Consider the following 25,460-nt stretch of genomic DNA (forward strand, 5'->3'; position numbering starts at 1 on the left):
CAGATCAAATGAAATCACCGCTCGATGTGCTTGGACTTCTGGTGAGACCTTGGCTCCTTAGCTAGGGCTATGGTGTCATTATTGTCATAGTAAAGAGGTATGGCATCCGATGACATCACTCCAAGCTCTGCAGCAAACTTCTTGTACCAGAATACCTCCTTCGCAGCTTCCGATGCAGCAATATACTCTGCCTCCATGGTGGAATCAGCAATCACCGTCTGTTTGGAACTCTTCCAGCTAACTGCACCACCATTGCAAATGAATAGACTCCCAGATGTCGACTTTCGATCATCTATATCAGATATAAAGTCTGAGTCTGTATATCCCTGAATCTAGAGTTCTCCATTCCCAAAGACTAGAAACATATCCTTAGTCCTTCTCAAGTACTTAAGGATACATATCACAGAAGTCCAGTGCTCTTTGCCAGGATTCGACTGATATCTGCTTGTGACACTCACAGCATGGGCTATATTAGGTCGTGTACATAGCATGACATATATGAGGCTCCCTATTGCCGAAGCATAAGGGATCTTGCTCATGCGTTCAATCTCCTCAAGTGTGCTAGGGCACATCTTCTTGGAGAGATGAATGTCATGTCTAAAAGGTAATAAATCTCTTTTGAAGTTTTCCATGCTAAACCTTTTTAGCACCTCCTCTATGTACATCTTCTGTGAAAGTTTGAGCATCCTATTTGGTCTATCTCTATAGACCTTAATACCCAGTATAAAGGATGCCTCTCCTAGATCTTTCATAGAGAACTCCTTAGACAACCATACTTTGACTGAGGTCAACATGGGAATGTCATTCCCAATTAGGAGGATGTCATCTACATACAATATGAAGAAGACAACTGCACTCCCACTGACCTTTTTGAACACACATGGTTCCTCCTCGTTCTTGATGAAACCAAATATTTTGATGACATCATTGAAACGAGTATTCCAACTCTGAGATGCTTGCTTAAGTCCATAAATTGATCTTTGCAGCTTGCAGATCTTATGATCATCATCACTGGAAGTGAAACCAAGTGGCTATTCCATATAGATATCTTCTTCAAGATGTCCATTTAAGAACGCCGTTTTCACGTCCATCTACCAAATTTCATAATCGAAATAGGCTGCAATAGCAAGCAATGTGTGGATAGATTTTAGCATGGCTATGGACGAGAAGGTATCCTGATAGTCAATGCCTTCGCACTGACTATAACCTTTCGTTATGAGCCTAGCCTTGAATGTCTCCACATTTCCATCTACACCTATCTTTTTCTTGAAGATCCATTTACACCCAATAGGTACAATATCTTCAGGTGGATCTACTAAGGTCCAGACTTGGTTTAAGTGCATCGAGTCAATTTCTGATCTCATTGCCTCTAACCATTTCTCAGAGTCAATATCTAATATTGCCTCGTCATAGGTCTTGAGATCATCACCATGAGCCCCATTTCCTGTGAGGAATATTTTTTCTACTTTTTCTTGTATGGTACCTTAGTACCTTTCAGGAGGACGGGAAACCCTAGTAGTTCTACGAGGTGGAAGAGGTTGTGTTGGGACTGATTCTGATTGATTAGGTTCCTCAGGTTCTTGAGCTCGTTGCTCTTGGGAGACATTCTCCTTGAGCTTAACTATTCTTCCGATGCCACCATCTTGAATAAACTATTTTTCAAGAAAAATAGCATTTCGACTCACAATCACATTGTGATCTTCTGGAATATAGAAATAGTATCCTAATGACTCTTTAGGATATCTTATGAATCGAGCTCTAAAAGATCTGAACTCTAACTTGTCCACCTGCTGTCTCTTGACATGAGCCGGATAACCTCAAATTCTGAGATGATTCGGACTTGGCTTCTTACCATGCCATATATCATATGGTGTGGTAGGAATGATTTTAGAGGGAACCCTATTCAATACATAAATTGCTGTCATGAGACAATATCCCCAAAGAATCTCAGGGAGGTCTGTGAAGCTCATCATGAAACAGACCATATCTAATAGGGTCTAGTTTCTCCGTTCTGAAATCCCATTGAGTTGAGGCGTTCCAGGTGGAGTCCATTGAGAGACTATGCCATTGTCCTTAAGATAGTCTAGAAACTCCCAACTAAGATATTCACCTCCTCGATCTGATCGAAGAATCTTAATGGGCTTTCCTATTTATTTTTCTATCTCATGTCTGAATTCTTTGAACCTTTCAAAAGCTTCAGACTTGTGTTTCATTAAAAACACATATCCGTACCTAGATATATCATCGGTAAAGGTAATGAAGTAGACGTAGTTGCCTCTAGCCAGCACATCAAATGGGCCGCACACATCCGTATATACTAGGGCAAGTAGGTCTGTGGCCCTTTCCCCATGTCCCACAAAAGGAAGCTTGGTCATTTTGCCTTGAAGGTATGATTCACAAACTGGATATGACTCGAAAGTCAACGGACTCAATAGCCCAAATTTTTTTAATTTGTTAATCCTATCTTCTGCAATATGACCTAGCCTTAGGTGCCACAGATACCTATCATTTAGACTATCTCTAGGCCTTTTAATTCCTATGGCATTCATATTTTGCTCAATATTAAATACAGATACATCAATATGTAGCTGATAGAGACCGTTAATAAGAAAACCATCTGCAACTTTATTATTTTCATAAAAATATTATAATGGTCTTTATGAAAGCTAATCACATAGCCTTCTTGTGCTAAACATGAAACAGAAATCAAATTTCTGTTTGCTGCAGGCATATAATAACAATCTCTAAAATCTAATCCTAACGATAATCGCAGAGGGTAGGTTCCTACAGCCACAGTAGTAACTCTTGCTCCGTTCCTGACGCGTAGGATCATCTCCCAATCCCTCAGCCTCCTGCTCTCCTCAAGACCCTACATAGAAGTGCACAAATGAGCATTAGAACCAGAGTCAAGCACCCAACTGGATGCAGAAGAAACTATAAGGTTAGATTCTATAACGAGCATACCTCCAGAAGGACCATCCTTCTTGTTCTTCAGGGTGGCTAGGTACTGAGGATAATTTCGCTTCCAATGGCCGTCTGATTGGCAGTGAAAATATTTTTCCTTATCAGCAGCCTTCTTCTTTAGTACTGTCTTCTTCTTCTTGCCATCCATCTTCTGCTTCTTTGCAGACTTTTTTTTCTTTCCAAAAGACTTTCTCTTGAAAGAAGTCCACTCCACAATAAGAACTGAGCCTTTTGAACCCTTCATAGAAAGCTCAGCCATAACCAGCATGTTCATTAACTCGGCCAAGGTACACTGCATCTTATGCATATGGAAGTTCATGATGAACTGACCATATGCATCGGACAAGGACTGAAGGATCACATCAATCTGAAAATTCTTGTCTAAGATGATATCGAGCTTCTCAAGCTCCTCAAGATCCTGGATCATTGTCAAACAATGATCTTGGACTGACTGCCCATCACGCATCTTGGCCTTAAAAAGTCTTTGACAGACTTGATACTTGGCTGCGCGACTCTATTCACCAAACAACTCTTGCAGGTGAGCCAACATTTGGCAGGTAGTCAAAATGTTCTCATGTTGGCGCTGCAAGTCATCAGACATTGGACTCAACATGTAGTACCTTGCTTTGTTATCATCATCCGTCCACTTTTTCAGAGACGCTCTCTGTTCAGCAGTCGGACGTGCTAGCATGGCAGATGAGTTCTGGTCCAAGACATGAGTCAATTTTTTGAAACTCAGAATAATTCTGTAGTTCCTCAATCAGTCCTTGAAATTGGGTCTAGTCAATCTGTGGGTGTCTAGTATTTTGGTCAGGGAGTTGGAGGCAGACATGTTTCTTGTAGAGAGTCGAAAGTTTCTAGTTAGATTTTATAATCAGACTCAACCAATTTGTTTAAGATTTTTATTTTTAAATAAATTAGGCTCTCACTATTTTCTCAGATCCCTACACTCCCTTGGTAGAGATGTGAAAATCTCCGTGATCAATGATTTTTAGTGGGTGGTACGATCTCACCAACTGGCTCACCACCTCACCTAACAGTTATTGGTGATGGGTCAACCGATGAGTGGACAACTCTTGTCCAATGATTCTCTAATCATGGTGCATCCAAAACTTGGTCTCTAATTCATGAAGCTCACCGTGTCCAGGATATTTCTCCAATCCTTAGTTAAGTCAAACCCACCATTTGCACGAACTAGATTCCTGATTGGGTCCCTCACCGTATCTGAAATATTGAGCCCAACCCATCCTCTAATCCGTAGCATCCAATGCCTAATGGACATGGTTGCATCTTTTCGGTGCAACTAAGCCACTGTAACTAGTCGAGAACAATCAATCCCAGGAAGGGCCCACACATCCACAATGGTGGAAGACCTAGACTTAATATTTTCTTAGGGAGATTTGATTTAGGTCTCATTAAACTTGACTTGACATAGTCATAACAATTATGACTAATCTAGTGGCATGGGTTAGCTCGAATTGTTAGCCACCTCTAATCAGAACTGAGTCAACACATATGGCCAGGTAAGTGAGACCGGTGGGAGGGATATGCCATTAACTCGACAAGAATACATTCGAGTCGAGTAGCTCCTAATTAAAAATCAGTCGGTCGCATCTGTCCAACTTACTTTAGACACCAAATTATCGAACCAGAATTAATTGGGTTAGCCTACAATCCAGGCTCTAACCTCTGCGCCAAATTAGGTCTTAACTTGATCGAGTCACATCTACATGTGATTCGACCTTGACCCATACTTAATCCTATTAGGCTTGTCAATTATTAGCTTTCATGATCCCACCTAACCAACTCTTGATTCGGTTTGATCAACCGCTAGACCTAATTGAGCTACCCAAGCCCGAACCCAATTTTATGAAAATGTCTTAGATCTGAAATTCTAAATTTTAGACCTAACTTAATTTCATAAGCTTAATTCATTAATTAAGTTTGGGTTCATAAACAAAGCATGTAAAATAAATCCTAGGGTTTCAGGATCTAGGATTTTGCAGAAAAGTAAATTTTAATTTCTGATTAAGGATGAACGCGCGGCACCCCTACACGTCATATGAACACCCCATTGAATGGAAAGAGAGGGTCTTAAAATTCTACTTTGTTCTTATGACTGGACGGCCATGAGGAACACCTTAATCAGAAATATAAATTTAACTACAAAACTAGTTAGATCTAAATTAACATATCATATATACAATTTAAGATCTAACTAATACATGCTTTGCATACATCTCATGTATCAAAAATTAATCTAATTAACAGGCTTTCAGATCTGATACATCACATGTAATATCTGAAAAATAAGATTTAAATTAAACTATTCAAAATTAAATCTATTCTAGATAAGTTACTAGAACAATTCTACAACTAGTGTAGGCATGCTGCAGATCAATTTTATAAAAAAATTAAAATTTTATTTTTTATTTTCTAATCTGATTATAAAAATTATAATATTAAAAAAATAGAAAATAAATTATATTTAATTTATATTTTAGTCTCATTAAAATATAAAACTTAAGACTATTCATGGATTCAACTAATCCTAGTCTAGTCATGCATCTCATGCATGTTAGATCTTCTTAGATTTAATTTTAAATATTTTAATTTTAGATCCTATCATATCTGATGTGACATCTGAAATCTTTAATATCAGATAAATAAAAATTAAAATTAGATCTAAATTAGATCTGAAATAGAGCCAACAACCTGGCTCTGATACCACTTGAAGGGGGGAAACCGCTTTTCCTCATAGGATCTTCCAGATTTCATCAAATCTGGGATGGAATAATTTAAAAAAATTTATCCTACATATTTCAAATCTAATTCTCTAGATCTAATTTTATTATCTAATATTTAAAATTTAAAATTAAATCTAAAACTATGATGGAAAAAGAAGTACCTCAAGGGTAATCTGATTATCCTGTAGATGATCTCTACACAGCCCGAGGTTCTGATGTAGCCACGCAAGCACCTAGCCTCTACCGATATCCACTCAGGTAGGATCTAGAACATCTTCTCCTCATAAATCTATGCTCCAAAAATAAAATCTTTATCTGATTTGAAAGTACTTCAAAACTCCTTCTGAAGTTGGAGCAGCAGCCTGTCAAAGATGTCCTGCAGCCTTCTGTTCCAGGCGTCACCACACCTTGGATCTTTTCCAGATGGATGTCCAACTCTTTGGATGAGAAGAGGGAAGGAAGGAGAGTAGGGAGGATGTAGAGAAAAGAGAAAGAGCTGGTAGTTATTGGGTTTTGTGCATAAAATAATTTTTTCCCCGAAACCCTAGGCACAGCAGGGTTTATATAGACCCTGTATGCTGCGCAGTGCCACATCATTCAACCAATCAGAAAATTCCAATAAATTCTGAAAAAATTTTGATTAGTGGAGTGATATTATCTGATCACATCATATAATAATCCCACCTTATCTCCAAAAGATGGCACCAACATTGGAGAAGCACAAATAGAGGTGGCACCAAAGAGTCCATGTTTATCAGGACTCTTTGGTTCTTATCCATTTGGGGCGCCCACTTTAATCTAATTGGGCTCATGCCATAATCTGATTATGGCACCCAATTCATTTGGGTTTTGGCATGTGGACACTCCATAAAAATTCTCCAATGAGCTCTCTTCAGTTTAAGACCCATATGTCAACATTTGACAGATGTCCTAAAATGAAATTGGCAGGTGACAGGAATTAGCAGGTGCTTGTCTTAAATTCATCTTATGAATTAAGACAAATCTTTTTTGAGCTGGACAAGCTTCATTTAGATTGAGAAAAATCTTTCTAAGGTTCTCTAGATGAGTCAAATCATATTTGGCTCAGTAGAGACAGAAAAGATTACACGAGGAGAAAGTTAGGCTCAATCATGTGCTAGCATGATTTCCTTGAACCTAATTGGATCTAATCCAAATCAATTGAGTTAGCCCAATTGATGACATCCAGATCCTAACCTTTATTTGTGTGACCCAGTTAGGTTCAATTTCATATGGTAATAAGACATGTCATGATCTCATCATCGACATCATCGAAACTCCTTTCAATGGACCAGAACTCTTCTGATTCAGACAATTAGAATGATTGATCATCAATATCATTCTAATTGCTCCCAAAATCCATCAGTGACACCTAGCAATATGTGGTGACAACCCATCTAAATTGAAGATGAATCTCTCAGTACAGTTACCTGTGTGATTGAGTTCTTCTATCATGAGTCCCGACTGAATTAGGGTTAAGGTGAACTCGTCAAACCCAACATCAGTCATATGAGTTAATCGATCGATCCGAGTCCGATGTGAAACCTTAATGAAAAACTCTTTTCCATTCTTTCACTCTGCCATGGCCATGGACTTAAGGACTCGATCTTTCAATTATCATAGGACTACTCTTCTCATCTACCGAGGTTGATAGATCCCATCTTGGTGCGACCTAGTTCCTACAATGAATATGCTACAGCCAACATACACCTCAGGATTTTAAATGGCTAGGAGATCGAGTTATGGTGTAGTCAAATTATAACACACTCAAGGTAAACTGTCGATGTACCTCAGGTTAAAGAACTAGATACACAACTGCAGCATCGAGCTAGTCATCGATGAGAAGGTAGACTTCCTTATGACTGCTTGATATGGTCACGCTCAGTACTCTCATTCTCAATGAATACCTGTGCTCTTACTCTGGTGTGTCCACACCGTAGACTCAAGATACATCTATCCTAAGAAAGTGATCGTACACCAACCTTCCGGATCGATCACCATCCTCGTGATGATCCTATGGTCAGGAGCTGTTTATGAGTTAGTTATGTAAATTCATGCCTTAAATTTTCAACTTTTGAAAATATGAATTTACATTCCCACTAACTCAAAGGATGTATCACAGACACAATGTACACAATGTGATAGAAGAATAACCCTTTTATTCATTTATAGTCAAAATTATAAATTTGTCCTTAGATCTGTATAGGAATGTGTCAGCCGATCTGGCATCTAAGGCACACATCTAACGAAAGACTAGCCACTCAACTAGCCAGGTAAGTGTAAGGTTGGTGGGGGTCCCCCCGTTGCTTTTCTTAGACACCAACTGAGTTGGTTAGGTAAGCGAACGGAATCAATTAAATAACCACCTTCCTTCAGGACATAGTCTCTGAACTACTTTTCTAGACACCAGTCAAACTGATTAACCCTAACCCAGTCTGACTCTTTGGATCTCTTGTCCTATTGAGCTTGAGAGTCCTTAGGGGCCAACGTCTAATTGATTTTAAGTTAAGATTTAGGTCAATACAATATGCAGGATGGTGGTTTGTGGGCCAAGAAAGGGTGATAAAATCTCCACCTTATCTTGTTTAGGATTTGTGCCCTTAAGATATTTTATAGAATTATGCAATACAAGAAGAAAAGATGGCCAGATTTGATAGTTAGTCAAGAGTAAATTGATTTATTTCACTTTTTAGGTTTTGTGATTAAGTATCTAATTTTCTAAGTAGATTATGAGGTGTCAATGTAAAGATTTTTTTTTAAAAAAAATAATAAATTTGACTAAAGAACTAAGCAAATTAGAAAGCAAATAAAAAGAAATTAAGAATAAGATTAAAAAAAAAAATTAAAAAAATAATCATACCTAGATCTCCGATAATGGTGTCAAAATTTGATCGCTGTCGTAGGCGATCAAGAATAAAAACCAACTCAAACTATATAGATAGGGTGAGTTGGGATCATTTTCACAAGGATTTAGAGCGATTATCTTTTTTTTAAGAAAAAAATAAAAAAAATAATTATAGAATGATTAAAAAGAAATAGAATAGTAAGAATTAAATTAAAAATATAAATTAATTTATGAAAGAAAATAATTCAGAGAAATAACCCAAAAATTTTGAATCCACCATGTAAATTAGATTTATTTTCTTCTTTTTTTATGTTGCAATATTAATTCTTGTGATTAAGACATTAGCATAGCTTATCTCTAAGGGTTACGGATTGTATCAGTAGATTACAACTCATTCTGTTGGAGTATAAACTATCTAAATTTAATTACAAGATTTAAGATTTAATCTCATATACTATGATCTATCTCTCCAAAGTACGTACCGTATCCGGGGATCACGACACATCTATAGAGTGTATAGATCGTGTAGGCTGGATCAATACCTCAAAAAAAATAAAAAGATATAAAATAAAAGTATAATTTTATTATATAAAAATTAAATATAAAAAAAATAAAAATCTATTTACAGGCTTCATCGTATTCCTAGATTGAAGAGATTTAGCCATGCATCAAGATCTCTAGCTCCATAATCTTCCAATATTTGATCTCCAAAGCTCTTTGATTTTTTTTTTATTTTTTTCTTACTTTTTTTCTAATTTTTTCTCCTCTCTACTCTTATTCCCAGACTCCTTATTTATAGATGAATTTTTCATATTTTTTTGATAGGAAAATGAGTCCTAAAACCCTTAGAATTTGTATAATATCCTTTTCATTAATTTTTGGCCGTCAGATTGCCTTTGAACCACCCAGATCAGCCTAAAATCTGATGTTTTAATCTTTATCGAAGTTGAATGTATTTCTGACCGTCCGATCGCACTCCAGATGGAATTTCAGCCATTGGATCATGCAAATCTCTCCTTAACAAAGTCGGAAACCACCATAGCCATTGGATCGAGCTTCAGATTTGATATGAACCGTCAATCAATGTAAAAAGCCTTCCTTCCGCTATGGACCGCACCTGTGGATCGCGAACTATTCCTATGGACTGTGCCCTTGATTCTGTGGACCGAGCAGTCGGTCCACCGTGCACCAAAGGTAATTTTTAATATTTTTTAGGATATTTTGGCTTAATTTTTGCTCCAATTTTTACCTGAAAAATAAGAAAAAATATGCATTAAATTTTTTCAAAAATTTTTTATTATTTTGGTGCTTAAATTACTCAATTAAATTAATATCTATTTTTCATAAATATATTTTAATTTCATATTTTTTTTAAAATTATTTATTTTTGTAAGAAAATCTAATTTATTCATGAAATTAGATTTTTAAGAAGATGTCCATAAATTATCAAAAATATCTTCAATAAATATAAAAGTATACCACTTATCATATATCACATGTGGGTCTCATATATGCAAATCATTACAGAAACTACAAAAAATTAGAAGTTTAAACAAAGGTAACTTCGAGCTTTATGGTGCGAATGGTCAACCCATTCAAGCAGAAGCTGTTGGCACTTGTATATTGTCGTTGCCATCCAATAAGACATTGGAGTTACAAGACTGTTATTATATGCCCAATGTCATTAGAAATGTTATTTCTATATCCTTATTATTGGAATATGGATATAAAATAAAGGCTAAGAGCAATTATTACTCTATTTTCTATTCTAATGAGTTTTTGGGTAATGCATATGTAGATAATGATCTTTTTACTCTTTTGCTCAATGATAATATTTTTCTTATTGATAACAATAGGAAAAGAAAGAGAGATTATGAGAATAACTCATATCTCTGGCATTACCGATTCGGTCATATTACTGAGTCAAGGTTACACAAGTTGTACAAAAAAGAATTTTTTGATTCTAATGATTTTGAATCATTTGAACATTATGAATCCTATCTGATGGGTAAGGTGACCAAGTCTCCATTTACAGGACATAGAGAAAGGATAAATGAATTATTAGGTCTTATATATTCAGATGTTTGTGGACTTATGACAACTCAAGCTAGAGGGGGATATTTTTATTTTATAACTTTTATAGATAACTTATCAAGATATGGATATATGTATATCATGAAACACAAATCTGAAGCCTTTAATAAGTTTAAGGAATATCAAAAGATGATCGAAAATCAAACTGAAAAAAGTATTAAAGTCCTTCGATCTGATCAAGGTGGTAAATACTTATCCAATGAATTTTTTGATCATCTTAAAGGATAAAAAATTCTCTCTAAATAGATACCTCCTTATACGCCATAGTTAAATAGTGTAGCAAAAAGGAAGAATCACACTTTATTAGATATAATACGATCGATGATGTGCTTCATGGATCTTTTCATATCTTTTTGGCGATATTCCCTAGAAACAGCTGCTTATGTCTTGAATAAGATACCATCTAAGTCAGTAACTAGCACTCCATATGAGTTATGAAAAGAAAAATAGCCAATTCATAAATTTTTTAAGATTTGAAGATGTCCTGCTTATGTCAAAAATACTTTTTGATATAAGTTTAGTGCTAGGGCTGACAAATGTAGATTTATAGATTATCCTCAAGAAGATATTGAATACCTCTTTTAACATTCTGCTGAACAAAAGTTTTTTGTCAATAGGCATATTGTTTTCTTGGAAGAAGAATTTATCCAAGAAAAAGGATGTGGGAGGATGATTGAACTAAGTGAAGTTCAAAACCTACAATCTACCTCATTTAATCCTCAATATGAAATTTCTAAACCCATTGAACCTGTTGATCAGGAACATCCACAACACACACCTCCTCTCGAAAGGTCCAAAAGAGTACGGAATATACCTCTAAGATATGATTTTGTCATTGGAAATGATAATGATGTCCATATCATTTAGGATGATGATCTTGTGACCTATATGGAAGTTATCCAGAGTAGGAACTCTGATAAATGGTGTGAAGCTATAAAATCTGAGATGGACTCCATGTATCCTAACCAAGTATGGACTTTAGTTGATGCACCTGAGGGTGTAACCCCAATAGGATGCAAATGGGTCTTGAAGAAGAAGATTGGAGTAGATGGCCAAGTAGAAACCTATAAGGTTAGGCTGGTGGCAAAAGGTTTTAAGTAAAGACAAGAAATTGATTATGATAAAATTTTTTCACCAGTAGTAATGCTCAAGTTTATTTGGATTATGCTTGCTATAGCTGCATATTATAATTATAAAATCTAATAAATAGATGTAAAACCTACTTTTCTCAATGAAAATCTTAAAGAAGAAGTTTTATATGTCACAACCGGAGGGGTTTGTCTCAAGTGAAAGATCAAATCAAGTATGTAAGCTAAAAAAATTTATTTGTGAATTGAAGCAAGCCTCGAGGAGTTGGAACATCTGCTTTGATGAAACCATAAAGAAGTTTGATTTTATCAAAAATGTTGATGACCCTTGTGTGTATAAGAAGACAAATGGGAATGCCATAATCTTTTTAGTCTTATATGTTGATGACATACTTATCATTGGGAATGATATCCCAATGTTACAATCAGTCAAAGCTTGGCTATCAAAAAGATTTTTCATAAAAGATTTGGGAGAAGCATCCTATATACTAGGTATAAAGATCTATAGAGATAGATCTAAGAGGATGTTTGGCTGATCCCAATTTAGGTATATTGACTGTGTTGAAAAGATTCAACATTAAGGTAAGTAAAAGAGGTTACTTACCTATGAGTAAAGGCATACATCTCTCTAAGAAGATGTCTCCTAAGATACCTAAAGAGAGAGAAAAGATAAGTAGAATTTCTTATGCTTCAACTATAGGATCAATCATGTATGCCATGTTTGCCTGATATTGCTTATGCTGTAGGCATAGTAAGCAAGTTTCAGGCTGATCTGGGGAAAGATCATTGAAAAGCCGTAAAAAATATTCTTAAGTATCTTAGAAGAACTAAAGATATTTTTTTAGTTTGTAGAGGATTAGAGTTGAAACTAGAAGGCTTTACTGACTCTAGTTTTCAATCAGATCCAGATGATTGTAAATCCATATCAGGGTATGTATTTACTTTGAATGATGGTGCAATGAGTTAAAAAGTATCAAATAGCAAACTGTAACTGACTCAGTCACTGAGGCAGAATATATTGCTATTAGTGAAGCAGCTAAGAAAGCTATCTGAATGAAGAAATTCATCACCGAATTGGGCGTAGTTTCTGAAATTCAACATTCGATGCCATTATTTTGTGATAACACTAGAGCTGTTGCACAAGCTAAAGAATCGAGGTCTCACCAAAGTCCAAACACATCCTAAGGCACCTCCATCTCCTTCATGAGATTGTTGAAAGACAAGATGTAGTCATCGAATGAGTAGATACGAAGAACAACATAGTAGACCCATTCACTAAAGTACTTCCTCAATAGCAATTTGATCGCCACCTTGATTGTATAGGTGTTAAATATAAGGGAGATTAACTTTAGTGCAAGTGGGAGATTGAAAGAATTGTGCCCTGCAAGCTAATCACATTTGATATGTGATAGGATCTTTTCTATAATTACTTCCAACTCATGTATGACATTTATTATTAATCAATAATAAAGAGGTATTTTTATGATTCATTATTTGCTGTCTTAATAATTTTTTAAGATTATGATGAACCCCATAGATTAGAGTAATAATTTTATGGGCATATAAGGTTTATATCAGTGAGACCTAAAATCCTAAAATCCTAATCTAAAATAATCTTAGTCATTGGATCATTGAGTCAAGGGATCAATGAATCTGAAAAGACTAGCATATCCTATGTATGCTCGATGGAGAGAGTAGAAGATCTCACAACCACTTGTGTAGGGATACTAATACAAAGATATATGTGCTCATTAGGGTATAAATATACTGATTTGATCCACTAAGAGAATATTTTATAGAAGCCTTACTTGTATATCAAAAGATAGTTCCCTAAGTGGGAGTTGTACAAGTGATTCTTAGACCTGAGATCATCATAGAATCTTATACACATAAATTCATATTTTGGTTCATACTCAATCATGACTAAAGTCATGAATGGGGTGTTCTAGATATGGTGGATTGTATATGAAGGTTGTGAGTAGATCAACAAGGAATCGATCACTCCGAATAAGAAAAAATGATATCCCACGTATTTTCATCTCTAGATAACTCAAGAAGTCTTTGGCCAAAGTAGTATGAAGATTAGAAAAGATTTTTAATTCTTCATTAGAGTTATTATTAATTGATGATGAGTCAATAAGAATATGTGTTTGAGTTTGACATAATTTCATACTTATGAACATATTCAGGATGCAGGATGATTGAAGGATTGAATTGAATGGTAACTTGACACTGAAAGATATTTTGATAATTTTATCAAATTTTACATCTTTCAGATAGGCATCATACATTACTAAATATCAATCATATCTTGTGGGTTTTTATGAATTGAAGTGATTAATTCATGAGTCAATTAGAAAGAGTTCTAACTTGACAACTCGGGTTGATGTGGGTTTGATCTAAATCGATTAGATGAAGTCTAATCTAATCAGGTCAACATGCATCTGAATCTACTACTGACTAGATGTGGAGCCCATAGGGTCACACATATTAGAAAATTAACTAAGAATAGATTTTGGTCAGTTGGTGGGACCAAAAGAACCAACTAGGTTGTCAAAAAATATGCTTGCACATGTGGCACGAACCCTAGCTCCTTAATTGAGCTGATTTGATCAAAATCTTATTGAATTGGGTAACCCAATTGGGCTATTAATTAAATTGGGTTAGGTTCTAACTTAGACCAGATTTATCTAAATTTTATTGGATATTTTTCAGCCATGTGGGGTGCCATAAATAGAGTCCAAGTTGGTTAGGACTCTATCAAGTCTAGCGCACAAAATGATAACGCTGAAATTGTTTTGATCGGTGAAATGATTTTAAATCTTCTTCTTATTTGATCTCCATGCCTCTGATGAAGCCCTCTCAACCCTATATCTACATGGCATAAAGTTTAAAGTGTGCCATGGCCAGATGGGGCATGAGATGCCCCAAAGATCTATGCACGTGGGGCAGTGAGAAATGCAAAGAGTTGCAACTTTGCATATTTCTTTCTCATGATTAGGATATTATAATGCTTTGATTTTCATGCCATTAGAATCCTAATTCAAGTGGATACCATGTGGCAAAATCTCAAAATTTTTTGAGATAGTTTGAGATGCATATGGTCTCTCCTAATTGATGATACGCGCAGGGGATGCGAGAGAAGGCTGAATCATCGTATCTTATCATTAAGAGTCCTCAAATAAGACTCTTTATTTCTGATATGCTGATTAACGGACTTCATGAAAAAGTGTATCTAAATCCCTTTTGCATCCTTTCTATTGCTATAAATAGGTGGCGGCAGAGTGGTTCAAGGCATTCCCAACTCTTTTCGGTAGTTCTCTTCTTGTCTTGTTAAGACATTGTCTTAAAATTAAGACAAGTCTGCCCTATTTTAAGACAAGAGCCTAAGAAGAGAATTAGGAGAAAAATAAAGGAAGGAAGAGAGAGTTTAGGAGTCCAAGTCCAAGTCAAGGTGCAGGTTTGATCAGATTGAGTCAAACCAAGTTCTATTGATTAGAACTCATCAACAAGATTTTGGTGCATGGAGTCCTATTCCTGGAGTAATTTCCATGTGGATCACCTATAGAGGGCATACGCTTGTGTGTCTGTGGAGATTTGAAAACTTAGAATAAGAGGTATTTATCTAAACTACTTCTTAATTGCTTTATTAGTTGTTCATTAATTACAATTAGTCAAGGGATCTTGGGTCTCGGGTTTCGAGTGTTATAGATTTCATGATCATAAATTTTTGAAGTCCACTATTTCATTGTGCTATCCGAACCCAACAGTAATAATATCCTCCTCTGATGTCTATATTCATAGGTCTACATACATCACTATGTACTAGACCAAGAACATCACTGGCTCACTCACCTTTTTTCTTAAAAGGTGACTTGGTCATCTTACCAAAAAGACAGGATTCACAGGTCAGTAATGATTCACAATCATTAATTTCAAAGATATCCTCCTTGATTAATCTGTCCATCCTGTTCTTGTTCACATAACCCAGCCTACAATGGTAAAGGTATGAATCACCAACATTATCTATCCTAGGATGTTTGTTCGATGTGTACATTATACCACAGGCTAAGATAGTAAGTATATGCCATGTTTCAATTGTCCTCGTATGATTTTAGTATTATTCATAATGATATCATAAAAATCATCCTTTATTAAAAGTTTAAAATCAAATTTGATCAAAACATCTACAGAGATGACATTCATCATAAAAAAAAAAAATAATGACTCTCATCTAACATGACACTACTAGACTCAAAAACAAGTTGTATAGTTTTGAAAACTAGAACTGGAACAAGGCTTCCATCTCCAACATTCAGAAATTGCTCACTTTTTCTAAACTTCCTACTAACCTGTAGTCCCTGCAATGAATTATAAATATTAATTAAACTTCTGGTATCCAATACTCAGATAGTAGTATCATATATAGAGAAATTATAAGGAGTTATCATATAAGTACCTTATAAAGCAATAGATTACTTGTTGCTCTTGTTCTTTGGCCTGTTTGGGTCAAGAGAAGCTATATATGTAGGATAGTTACTCTTTCAATGACCCAACTTCTTACAGAAGAAGCATTCTATCTGGCTCTTGTCGACCTTCTACTTCTTGCTTTACTTCGACTTTAGATCGATGGCACGACTCTTTTACATCCTCCTTTTCTTTCCTCTCTTGGAGGAATGATGACCTGCAGATGATCCTCCCACGACATGCACCAGCTCCTTCTAGAGCTGATGGTTCTTCTCAAATATCTATAGCAACCCTAGCAAATCATGGTAGTTCATTATAGGCTTGGTCATTGTATAATGACTCAAGAAGGGTAGGTAGGACTTCGATAGCAAGTTAAGGATAGCATCTTTGCCCAATTATTCATGTTACGGAAAGCCAGATTTGCTCAGATGTTCAATCTACTCAACATGTACAATACATGATTGGTGACCGATGCTCCTTCTCGCATATGAGCATTGAACATAGCACAAAAAGTTTTATATCTCTCAGCATCCTCAAAGGTGCTGAAGGACTCATTCAACATTTGAATCATCTCCTCCGATTGCTTATCTTTGAACTTATGGCTAGGTTCATCATCATGGCTACCCTCATGATGCAACATACTGTCATACAGTTATTGAACCACTTCAAATAAGTATCTCTCATCATATGAGGAGTGTTCACAGCAGGTTCTTCAGGTGCAGGATGTTGAGAAATATGTCCTGTTGGTGCAGAATTCTGCCGACGCCGGAGAAGCTGGAGTTGAGATGACCGCGGCCACCATCGGGACCTGCAAGAAAAGTCTAAACCGGAGTTGGGGGTGCTCCGACAAGATCCTCTGACACTCAAGTCAGTACTCTGCTTCAACAGAAATGAAGTGCTCGAGTAAAAATTTTAGCAGAATTTTGAGATAAAGTTTAGAACTTAGAGAAGAACGTATCTGGGGGTCCCTTTTGATAGACGGAGAGCATAACTGATTGATAGCGACATCTGTAACCGCCTGGTAGTGGATCATTCAGAACCATGTAGAGTTTGTTACAGAGAGTAGTAGCGTCAGGGGCCGTTTAGGGCCACGAAGAGTTTGTTACAGAGAGTGGAGTGGTGTCCGTTGTCGTGACTTGCCAGAGAGTGGTGGAGCCATGTGAAATCCATTGCAGAGAGTGGGGTAAGGTAGTGGCCATTGTCATGACTTGCCAGAGAGTGGTGGAGCCATGCGAAATCCGTTACAGAGTGTGGGGTAGGGTAGTGGCCATTGTCATGACTTGCCAGAGAGTTCGGATCTGTCGGTTGGAGCTCGGCTCGGATGTTTGATGGAGCGGAATGGCTCTCTGTCTCATCAATCCAGGAGAAGCTCAGACATTTTTGAGGTTGCTGACGGGTCTACTGTTGTCGGGTGCTTAGAGCGCTGATGCTGCAGGCAGGAGTCATCTGCTGTAGAAGCTCGGATGGAGACTTTCTATTGGAAAAGTCCAATTTCATAAGGAATCCGACAGAGGGTCGGTCGGCAGTGGACTTCGGATGGCGTCGGGGAGGTTCTTCCGCTGGAGGGGTTTGGAGGATCCTGTGGAGGTTTGGTTGGCGTTGTTGAAGTCCGACTGATGCTATTGGAGGTTGATGGCTGGGGAGGTACGGCAGACACCGGAGGCAATCGACCTTTGTAAAAATCTAGCTGCTGGAGTCCATCTGTTGTAGAAGTTCATTCGAAATACATCCGCTATGGAAGTTCAGACAGAGTCCGATTCTTGTAAAAGGCTGAAAGGAGGCCACTTATTGTAGAAGCTCGATCGAAGATCGGTTGTCGTGAAAGTTTGGAGTAGTGACCTGGCCGGTGGAGCCTGTCCCGTTGTAGAAGTTCATCTGGAATCTGCCCACTGTAGGAGCTCAACTGGGATCCGGCTATGAAGAAGCTCGGCTGAAGTCTGCCTGTAATAGAAGTTCGGAAGGAATTTATTTATAGTAGAGGCTTGGATGGAATTCGCTTACAGTAGAGATCCGGAGTAGACCGCTACAGTAGAAGTTCGGAGTAGACTGCTTGCGGTAGAAGTTCGTAGTAGAGATCCAGCTGGTGGAGCCCTTCCATTATCAAAATTCATCTGGGATCCATCCACTGTAGGAGTTCGGCTGAAATCCAGTTCTCGCAGGAGCTCTGATGGGATCCGAAAGGTGGTCGACCACCATAGAAACTTGAATAGAGTCTGGTTACTGTAGAAATTCCATTGTCGGAGAAGCTTAGACATTGACGAAGTTCGGAGGAAGTTCAGAGTAGAGTCGCCGTGGTCGGAAGAAGTCTGGAAGGGATTCGAGAATAGTTGATCACTGTAGAAAATCGGCTGATAGCAGAGCTCAGAGGGCGTTTGGAGCAGTTCGACAAATGAATGGAGAAGCTCATTGTTGGAGAAGTTCGGATGGTATTATGGAAGCTCGAACGGTCGAGAGGGTTCAGAAAGATGCCACACAAGGTCGAAAGCTAGAAAAGCCCTGGAAGGGTCGGCCTTTTACAAACTTTGGCTGGGGATATTTTATACCCAACACCAGTCTCCCTACTTTCGAGTTTGGGTTTCGAATGAAGGAAGTACAAAAAAATTTTTACAACCGAAGTTGCCTCCCTTGATTTTCGCACTCGATGGTTTTCAGATATTTTGGCGCTTGGCGCGCTGGTGCCAGAGCCTTTTCAAATCGAGATGATCCGAAAAGATTTTTTCAGAATTTTTGCTGGAGCGTTGCTCTAGATATGGTACAATAATGATTTTATCAGCTGTCAACCATTTTTAGCCGCCTGCCATGGTGAGTGGGACACGCAGTGAGTGTAGGTCGGTCAGAGGAGATCCGCAATCATTACTGCATCAGGTCCTGTTGCCTATTTAAACCCGCTCCCCCTTCCAGAAATTTCACTTTGCCTGAGAGTCCTGTTGGTGCCCTTTTTCTTCCCCGAGAGTTTCATCCTATTCGGTCTTAGGCATTCTTCGAGTCGATCTCCATCTCCACATCTCTGCACTTCTCGAACCAACCTAGGTTAGTTCTAGAACTCCCCTCTTCGCTTTTTCTCTTGCTGTTCTTCTTTCATTTTTCTTCTATTACATTCTGCCTGTTCAGTTTTTCGCGAGTGCCCTTACTCTTATTTTTTCTAATTTTTTTGGGATTTTTAGGATTTTTGCTCGATTCATAATGTCCTCCAGCACTTCCTCCTCTAGCAGTTCTAGGAGTTCGTCCGTCCCAGCTCCCCAAAACCTCAGTTCTGTAGATGAACCTCGTCCAGTCTTTGTACCAGACACCATCCCCAGCTCTCTGACTTCGGAGGAACTCTCATTGATTAGGATTCAGTATGGGATTCTACCGGAGTACAAGCTGGAGCTTCTCAAGCTGACTGGCCAGGCCAGCGCTCCTCCTCCTAGCTGCTTCTGTTTATACCAAGAAGCTTTCCGCGTCGGGCTTCAACTTTCGCTCCCACCTTTTGTCATCGCTCTCTTCCATTTTTTAAACATTTCTTTTGTTTCTGTAGCGCCGAACTTCTTTAGATTTCTGATAGGGTTTCTTTTCCTCTGTTGCCTAGTCGAAGTCTAGCCAACCCTTTTCCTGTTTAGGAATTTCTATACTTTCAAGTGTCACCCCTCGGCAAAGGACTGGTGGTACTTCTCCCTCTAATTCGATAGAAAGGAGTTGTTGAAAGGCACCCCCTCTTCTTTCCATAACTAGAAGGAGAGGTTCTTCTACGTCCGATGTCTGACCTTGGAGCTGGGATTACCCCCTTGGGGCTCTTTGAGGGATTCCGTCCATCGGGCTTCTAGCCTGGAAAGGGATGACCTCGAAGCCTCCAATAAGCTCGAGACCTATCTAGCCCCCCTCCTTTCTGAACTTCTGAAGGAACAACTCTTGTTCAATGTCGGCCTGAGCCCTCTCGATCCTGCCGGTACTATCATTAATATATATATGTATACATATATATATATATATATATATATATATATATATATATTGCTACTTTTCCTTTCTCTTACTCTATTTCTGAGCCATGTCGATCTCTTTTTATTGCAAACATGGATACAGGCGTGGCTCAGAGGTTAGCCCAGGGTCTCAAGACCCACAAGAGAAAAGGCACCGTGACTTCGGGGTCAGCGAAGAGAGCCAGGACAGAAGAGACGAGCTCGATCGTGCCTGCTCAGATGGCCGTTGCCGTCGATGCCCCCTCTGACGTCAAGCTTGAAGTCCCATGAGCCTCTTCACGAAGCCCCCCAGTCGAGGTTCCTGCTCCAGAGGCTCATCCCGAGGGGGCACCGGGAGCCGAAAGGAGGAGGAGAAAGAAGACCCTGGCCCGCAAGAGCCGCAGCCGCAAGGCTGCCATCGAGGGGGCCGACTGCTCCGAGGATGATCTGGGAGAAAATTCCTTCAACAATAGGAATTTAATAAAGAGGCTGGTCGAAGGGTGCATTCTGCCCGAGGTTGTCCACAGGATCGTCCTTGCTGATCCTGAGCTACAGGTCTGGAACTCTCTGGGATCTTTTCTCGAGGTAGGTCAATTCACTTTTTTCTTCTTCTTGCTTCTTTACTTAGTTTACTCCTTAGCCTTTATATTGACTCTTTGGCCTCTCTTGCAGATTGGACACCAGCTCATCGCCAATGTCGAGATGATGAAGATCGCCAAGAGGGAGGTAGCCCGGGCAGAGGAAGGTCACCTGGCTGAGGCTGCCCGCCTCGAGGAAAAGATCACCGAGGTCACAAGTCTTCAGGAGGCACTGCAGAAGGAGGGACAAACCTCGTCCAAACTAAGGGCTGCCTTGGAGGAGGAAAGGAAGAAGGCAGAGGTCGAGGTCTCTGAACTGAAGGCACAGGTCTCCAAGCTGAAGGTGCAGATCCCGTCCCTAGTCTCGGAGGCGGGGGCCCGAGTAGTGGAGGAGTTCAAGACCTCCTCCGAGATAGAGGATCTACAGGTCCAGTTCGGCCAGGATGCTTTCATCAAGGGCTTCGAACTCTGCTAAGAGAAGGTGGCCAGAAAGTTTTCTGAACTGGACCTTAGCTTCCTGGATGAGACGTTCGACGATGAAGCCGGACCTTCCGAAGCCACTGCCAGTCCTCCTCCAGTCGGGACCTCCTCGACCGCTGTGGCTGCCGCGACCGACCTTCTGGGGGCGCCGAGCTCCTCCACTTCTGTCCCAGAGGTCTGAAACCTCTAGTTTTATATTTTTTCTTTGTGATGACTTTTCTTTGTTCTCTTGTACTTAAAAATTATTTAATCAATGAAATTAGATTCTTCTTTACAGAGAGCTCATTTTTCTTCGTCTGCATTCTTTTCCTTCTCTTTTGTCTTCTGGCACTAATTTGAGTTATGGCGCTCTTGTCTCGCAACGACAGTGCCCTACCGAAGCTCTTCCCCTACCACAGGAGATTTCACTGAAGTCGATGATCCGGGACCTCAGAAGGGAAGTTCGTCACTTGACGAAGAAATCCAAAAAGCTAGATGATGAACTTCACCGACTGAGGAAGAGCCATTCGGAGGTCACTACAGAGGCTACTCACTTTCGCGACCTCCACAAAAAGGGTTTCATGGAATACACTCGGAGGAAGGTCGACTTCGTGGCAGAGCTTGAGGAACTTCAAAAATATGCTAGCGATCGATCTTGGACTCAGGCTTCCAAGATCAGCTCTCTTGAAGTTGAGCTGGTGGCTGCACGGGAGAAGATCAGCTAGTTGGAAGGGAGCTCGTCCTGACTCACCACTCAGGCCGAACGCGATCGAGACTGGTCGAAAAAATTATCTGACCTTCAAAAGCAGCTGCAGGATGCTGAGGTGAACTACAATGCTTACCGAGTCGGCTGGTGCGGGCAAGTAGAGGACTATCGAAGAAAGCTCAAGATGGCGACCGATGAAGTTGCCCGCCTTCAGAGGCAGTTATCTGAGAGAGTCGAGCCCGCCTCTGCACAAGGCTCCGACAAGCTCCGCTCCATGAGGGGGACCATGGTAGAACTGTCTGTGGCCCTTGGGCGGGAGGAGGCCGAACTGCAATGGCTAAAGATTCAGCTGGCCCATGAGCAGCAGGCGGTCAAGGATGTCGAGGTGGAGTCCGAGGTCCTGAGGAAGAGGCTTCGGGAGTCGGAGGGCGAAAGCCGGTGGTTCCACCAGATGTACCGGGAGATGCTGCTAAGAAAGATGGAACTGGAAGAAAAAGTTAAAATCTTAAAATAATCCCTAATAAGGACTGGAACCTAGAGCTCGAAGTTGGAAGAAGCCGAGCTTCCTTAGAGCTTTTTTTATCTTTCATCCTTCCATGTATTTTTTCTTTTTTTATCATTTTTTTTTGGGCCTTTAGGGCTTTGTAATGTACACTTCATTAATGAAATGAAAAAAAAAAAATTCTATTATCTTGTCTATTCTTGTATTAAGTTATCATTTACCGAACTTCTTTTGTCTTCCATCTTGTTCGACGTCGGCATTGTTTGTAATTCCACATCTATTCTTGCTTTGAGTCATCGTTTATCGAACTTTTTTTGTCTTTTATCTTGTCGATGTCGACGTTGTTTGAAAGTTCCTGGATGCCGCCGTGTTGATTTGTCCTTTTTGTTCATAACCGTAGGTCTTTTCGAGGCCATTTGAGATTGATGCTTACTCCCGATGCTCGAGCTTGAGGGCCCGAACTTCTCGTTACCTTGAGGAAGTCAATTTTTTTTCGGCCCATGTTGAGTTTCCTCTTAGCAACTGAGGGTTTTTGATAAGAGTCTCCTTCCTCATTGAGATGAGGTCCCTTGTGTCTTTGATGTGGTTTGTTTTTCACTTATCACTGGTGTAGTTCGTCGCTTTCCCTTTTCATCTCCTCCCTTTTTCTTTTTTTGTGTTCGACTTTTGGTTTTCCCTCTGCTCTTAATGGGGTCATGGGAGTGTAAAGGAGCCGTTGAGGAGGCTTTCCTCCTCATCTGATCTTGATCGATCGGGTCTTTGTTTGTGTCAGGATGAGATTCTCCTCCTATTCCCGATAGTCAATTTCAGCTCATGTTAGGATGAGGTTCTTCTCCTGTTCCTAACAGGGCTGTGGGGGCACGTAAGTGCTGTTGCTAGGGCTCTCCCCTCATTCGATCTCTAGATAACTGGGCCTTCGACTTTGCTCATGTTAGGACAAGGTTCTCCTCCTGTTCCTAGCATGGCTGTGGGGGCACATAAGGGCCATTGTAAGGACCTCTCCCTCCGTTCGATCTTTAAATAATCGAGCCTTCAACTTTGCTCATATTAGGATAAGGTTCTCCTCCTATTCCTAACATGGCTGTGGGGGCACATAAGGGCCGTTGTAAGGGCCTCTTCCCCCATCCGGTCTTTAAATAATCAGGCCTTCGACTTTGCTCATGTTAGGACGAGGTTCTCCTCCTGTTCCTAACATGGCTATGGGGGCACATAAGGGCCGTTGTAAGAGCCTCTCTCCCCATCCGATCTTTAAGTAACCGGACCTTCGACTTTGCTCATGTTAGGATGAGGTTCTCCTCCTGTTCCTAACATGACTGTGGTGGCACATAAGGGCCGTTGTAAGGGCCTCTCCCCCCATCCGGTCTTTAAGTAACCGGGCCTTCGACTTTGCTCATGTTAGGACAAGGTTCTCCTCCTGTTCCTAACATGGCTGTGGGGGCACATAAGGGCCATTGTAAGGGCCTCTTCCCCCATCTAGTCTTTAAGTAATCGGGCCTTCGACTTTGCTCATGTTAGGACGAGGTTCTCCTCCTGTTCGTAACATGGCTGTGGGGGCACATAAGGGCCGTTGTAAGGGCCTCTCCCCCAATCCGATCTTTAAGTAACTGGGCCTTCGACTTTGCTCATGTTAAGACGAGGTTCTCCTCCTGTTTCTAACATGGCTGTGGGGGTATATAAGGGCCGTTGTAAGGGCCTCTCCCTCCATCCGATCTTTAAATAATCGGGCCTTCGACTTTGCTCGTGTTAGGACAAGGTCCTCCTCCTGTTCCTAACACGCTTAGTTTCGATTGTCGGAAGCAGCTACTCCATGTCGTTATGAGCTCATACCAAAAGAAAAGACATGCAAATATGAAAGAAACTTTTATTTAAGGCAAAGTTATTGGTAGTACATTCATAGATTTTTCGAATCCCATAGTCGCGGAAGGTCTGCTCTCCATCGGGGTCCTTCTGAGATGGAGTTGATAATCCCAATCAGAGGCCGATCTTCAGGCTGCTCCTCCCTCCTTGGCGACTCCAGTTGCGGCAGGGCCCTCGGTCGATCTTCCCTACCTTCAGATCGACGTCGAATGAATCTGTCAAGTCGATCTCATCTGATGAGCTCCTCAATCTCATCTCGGAGCTAAATGCACTCCTCCGTGTCATGGCCGTGGTCACGATGATAGAGGCAGAACTTGTTAGGGTTGCACTTTTCGGGGTGTGTGCGCATCCTTTCCGACCTCGGCAGCTGCTCCCTGACCTCCATCAGCACTTGGGTTTTTGATGCGTTGAGAGGGGCGTAGCTGTGGAATCTTCCTAGGAGAGAGCCCCTCCGAACTCTGTAGTTCGGACTTCTCTACCTACTAGCCCGGGGAGGAGTCTGGATATGCTTGTGTCCGGAGGGAGTTCGAGAATGTGGCCGAGCTTCACTCGACCCTTTTTCAACTGCGGGCTTGCTGGAGTCTCTCGCCTGCCGCTCCTTCGTGGCCTCCTCGTCCTTCATCTTGAAGGCTTCTTCTGCTCGGGCATATCCTTCGTCTCGAGCCAGCAAATCAGCAAAATTCCTGGGATACTTCTTTTCCAGGGAAAACAGAAGATTATTCTTTTGAAGACCGCCCTTCGGAGCGGCCATCACGACTGATTGGTCCAAGTTTCGGACCTCCAACGCGGCGATGTTAAAATGGTTCACGTAAGCTCAGATGGATTCTCCCTCTTTTTGCTTGATGTTGATGAGGGACTCTGAACCTCTCCGGGGGTGCCGACTGCTGATAAAATGAGCAACAAACTGGTGGCTCATCTGATCAAAGGAGAAGATAGTACCCAACTTCAGTGACGAGTATCAATTTCTTGCTGCTCCCTTCAAAGTAGATGGGAAAGCTCGGCACAGGATGGCGTCTGGCGCGCCATAGAGCAGCATCATTGTCCGGAAGGCCTCCAGGTGGTCAACCAGATCCGAGGTTCCGTCGTAGCTCTCGAATTGGGGGAGCTTGAAGTTCGACGGGATTGGCTCCTGCATGATCATTTGAGAGAAAGGAGGGTCAGTGCAGATGTCCTCACCGTAAGCAGTGGGAGCATGGC

This window comes from Elaeis guineensis, chromosome 14, assembly GCF_000442705.2.
Source record: "Elaeis guineensis isolate ETL-2024a chromosome 14, EG11, whole genome shotgun sequence".
NCBI lineage: Eukaryota > Viridiplantae > Streptophyta > Magnoliopsida > Arecales > Arecaceae > Elaeis > Elaeis guineensis.